This window comes from Micropterus dolomieu, linkage group LG01 (genome assembly GCF_021292245.1).
Source record: "Micropterus dolomieu isolate WLL.071019.BEF.003 ecotype Adirondacks linkage group LG01, ASM2129224v1, whole genome shotgun sequence".
NCBI classification, from domain to species: domain Eukaryota; kingdom Metazoa; phylum Chordata; class Actinopteri; order Centrarchiformes; family Centrarchidae; genus Micropterus; species Micropterus dolomieu.
The window spans coordinates 18,890,031-18,894,711 of NC_060150.1; positions in this window are offsets into that span (position 1 = coordinate 18,890,031).

Consider the following 4,681-nt stretch of genomic DNA (forward strand, 5'->3'; position numbering starts at 1 on the left):
AGAGGAGCCTAGTAGGCCTATTTATTTTCATTCATTACACAATATGAATAAGCTATGCAGACAGTTGTAAAGAAAGAACATCTTTTTCTTCTGTTCTCTACTTGTTATAGTTACACAGTATTAGGGGTGTGGGCTGTATTAAAAGTATCCACTGTTCTCCCATGCTCTAACACACAGTAGCGATGAAATGTGTGCTGTTCTCACATTCTTCCTCTGTATGTACACATAAACAACAAGGCAGGGAAATATAAAAGGAATTTATTTTATTGTTTGGGTACATTATTGTTCAGTGTACATGCTCACATCTGAACCAAACTTTATGTGCTTGATAACTGTCCCACCCCGAAGACATCTACACGCCAATACCGATTTATATTCATAGCGGCAAGTGCTATGTAGCTCCACATAGGGGACACAGGAAGTGACATATAGCACCTTCATGCGGCGTCGGAACCGCGTAGGAAATTCACGGCCGCACCGGCAGAGCTCCAGAACGTGCAACTCGGCCGGTTCAGACGCGGACGCGCTACAAGTGCGAGGGCCCGCCCAACGCTGCTTGCAGCTTTAATTATTATTATTTTTGGTGTTAACGCTGTGAACTTGCTGTATCTCCCACAATTTTCACTCTACATACGTAATTTTTTCACAAGTTGTTCTGCCGCTCATGTGCAACTTTGAAAGCAATCGGACTTACAGAGCTCGCACAGTCAGCTTGGAAGTGGGAGCATTGCCGACTAACTGATGCATAGACTCCCATACTGCAGTTTCGGGAATTTTTTGATTTTTGACAGTAGACAAATCTCGGACATCATCTTCATGAGGATCTTATCTCTCTAACAATATGTTTACTTTGGCACTGAGAGTTACGGTCTGTTCAGTAGGAGCAGGAGAAGCAGAGCTGTGCTCCTGGTTAAAACTCAATGAGATCAGCTGTCTAAGCCTGTCTAAGTCAGACAGCTTTTAGCATCGCCATGGAAACCTGGGAATGCAGGCTCAGCACACAGCTGATTGAGATGATGTAATGCAGACAACTCAGTAAACATGGCCCTTCACTACATCCTCCAGCACCTGGACTCTCCAGGAGACTACACCAGGATCCTGTTTGTGGACTCTGCCTTCAACAACATTATTCCAGTGTGGTGTCCGAACAATAATGCTGCGATGATGTGTTGAGAAGAAATCCGCTTGACACTGTTCTTGATCATAAAAGTTTATTAAATCAAGGAGTTCAGCATCAATTACAAGCTCTGCAGCAGCTTGGAGAGTGACCCAGCCCGGTGGCCACTCTGTCTCTCTGTACATCAAACATAGCTTATATAGGAAATGTGAAGGTATCTGTTAGGTACCATAGAAGGGTTTGAGTCTGCAAAATAAAGCTCCAACCCATAGAAGGCTACAGTACTATTCTGAGGTAACAAAACGACAAAACAAAAAGGGGTCAGAGGTCAAATTCTATAGAAGGGTTCAGTCCCTACATAACAACCAATCACTGATCTCCCCTTAGGAGGTCACTGACCCTCTGTCCTGTTGCTACAGTGCTATTTTAAACTGTTATGAGTCAAATGCACATATATTGTACACTACATATTCCCCCCTGCGAGACTTAATTGAGTCTCGAAAAACAAAAAGATAACAATTTCTCCAACACATGATTCTTGCAATCATTTTTAACAATATATCAACTGTATGGAGTATGAGAACGAAAAACCTGTCCGGCAGCCTTCATTCCAAAATGCCCTTCAAGACAATCTAGACAGGAAAATTTTCTCACAGCCCCTCTGCCTTAGGTGGCCACGCATGGTACTCCAGTTTAATTAATAAAAGACATCTTTATCAGTCTATGCAGAGATATGGTTTAGCCAATACATGTGAAAACCTCAGGAAATGAAATAAAATCAAAACAATGTCCGAATTCAGGCTAGTCATTGGACCCTCCAACTGACCTTTCCCTGCCTAGACCCTATATCCCTAAGCATCAAGAAAAAAAAGAAAAACCTGAGGTCCCCATATATTAACCCCATAACCGAAAGTATAAGTCTTTACACAGTTAACACAAAAAGAATATGATTGTTAATTAAGTATTATTCATTCAAATATGTATTCATAGCTATATCAAAGCAGACACAGGAAGGTATTCCTCAGCAGTGTCGACTTCCAGTGTAGTGTCGATGCAATCCAGACGTCTCCACACCGTCCCTGTCCAGAGTCCATTCATATTGTCCTTGTTTGAGTATCTGAATCCCCATCTGTACATCCCCATATACTCTGGAAGAAAAGAAAACACCAACCAGTATCTTGTTGCAAAATAACACATGAAAATTAAAACCGCAATATATGGAAATACAAAATAACATTAAAATGGATATCTTTCCATCATTACTTCATCTGATTCCACTTCATCACCTTCAAGTCAGCCATAGTTAACAAAGGCATCTGAGTGTTCTCCCCAGGCATCACCACTCCAATCCATCTCAATATCATAGCTTTCGCAAAAAGGCAATAGCACCGTACAAAAGCAAAACATCAAACACAGCGCTACAAAGACTGCTACCAAAATCTGAACCACCACTGTTCCCACTGGTCCTAACTGATTTTGTAACCGAGTATTTGCTGACCATCCAGCTCCCTCAGATTGACCAAACGCATCCCTTATACTCTTCAATGCATCTGTAACACTAGTGATATTATCAGAACTATCGGGGATCAAAGTATAACAACCGTCCCCCGTCAAGTTCATAGCCACACACAAACCACCTTGTTTGGCTAAAATTTAGTCGAGAGCCATGTCATGTTTCAACAATGTCAGTCTGTGACTTCTTTGAGTATTTGACAGAAAATTAAACCCTCGTATAGTTTCATTTGCAAAACCGTGCAAAGTATAAGTAATATTATCAATGTGATCTGCCAAAAATGTTACACCATACCATGGAAAAAGTCCAAGTCCCCACTTCTCGCCTAGACTTATCCTCCAATGGTAGGATTCAAGATTATGAAATTGTGCCATACTCCTTTCCACCCTATTTCCAGAACCAGGATCAGAATGAGCTATAGCAGGTGTTTCCCCTTTTTGGATTGTAAACACCTCATATGGAAGTTTTAGCATTGCCATCTAACAACATCCTATCCATCCATACGGTAAGAATATATAGGCCTTATCACCACAAATCCACCAAATATCTTGAAAATTCCCTATTGTCACATTGCCAGGCAAAAGCTGATCTCTTACCATCAAAGTCCTTCCCTTCTTACTAGATGGGACAGCAAAAGTTACTTCATATGTGTTTTCACTAACCTTACGGTCATGCTTATCCAAAGACATCATATAATCATCACACTCTGATATTCCCATAAGCATCCCTGGCCCATCATACGTCTTATTTGAACAAAAACAGCTACTAGCCCTCACGGGTCTTACCTCCATTGCTCCAGGACTTGCTGTTAACTTATTTTCCTTCTGATCTAACAAATTCACATAGGGTAATTCATTTATCCAAGAACAATTAAGTCTAGGTCTAAACAACTGCAACGACCAAGACACTATATCTGTTGACGATTGTTGCTGATCCAACAGCCATGATAAAGCATAAGATTGACACATAACGGATAGAGGTTGGGCCACTGTCTCTAAAATTGAATCCCATGTACCTGGTGCTGGGACTTTCAACAGACATGGACCATCCAGTTTCTTAAGTGATCTTACAGAATGAGTTAACTGCTGGAACCATAAATTCCTACCTGCCCAGCCATCTGTAATTTTCAAAAAAGAAGAATCAAACCCATATGCCTTCTATGTAGCTTCCCTCTTCCGTAACGAGCGATATTGATCAGTCATATCTTCTGGAATTTTATCAAAAGAAAAGAACTAATTTTGTACATGTGGGATAATATTCTGAACGGTTTCAGATGACTCTTCATCATTCTCTTCTACCATTTGCTCCCCAGTCTCCATCTGTATTGTAGACTTCTGAGTTATGTCTACCAAATCCTTTACTTCCCGAAAAGTTGTAGTCGGTGTCTGTGTCATATTTACAATGGTTGTTATCGCCGTTGTAACATTCATTTCTCCCAAGGTTTCTGCTAAAACAATTGCATTAGTTGATGTATTAACTCTTTTAGTTATTTCCAAGGGCCAAAGGACAAATGACCTTTGTGTATTATTCACTCTTGGAGTGACTACTGTAGTATATTGTTCCTGAACTCCTTTGGTGACTGTTGACACTTCAACAGGCTCTAAATCTTTCATCATAAGCGTCACCTTAGGGGTCACATAACCTCGTATCCAATGATCTTGAAATGGAACAAGTTTAAACTTTGGCTCTAAATAAGTACAACTATATTCCCCTAGGTCTTCCCAGGTAGCATTACGCTAAACAAGTGAACAATCGTCCACAATTTTAGACCGCCTCATATCATTAAACAAAGAACACTTTCTTTGACTAGGAGGTACAGTCAAATCATCTTTACCGCAACAATTTATCCACTTGGGAGGCATATTACCACACGTATTCCATCTCTCACATTTACAAGGAAGATATGCCGAACCTCCAAACTTAACCTTAACCACAGTAGACAATGACGTTGGCGTTGGCGAAATCATCTGAGGCGCCACTGTAGTCAAATGTCTTACATTTATACTTTTAGAGACTGTTGACGATACAAGAGTAGAACTGCTTCTTACTGC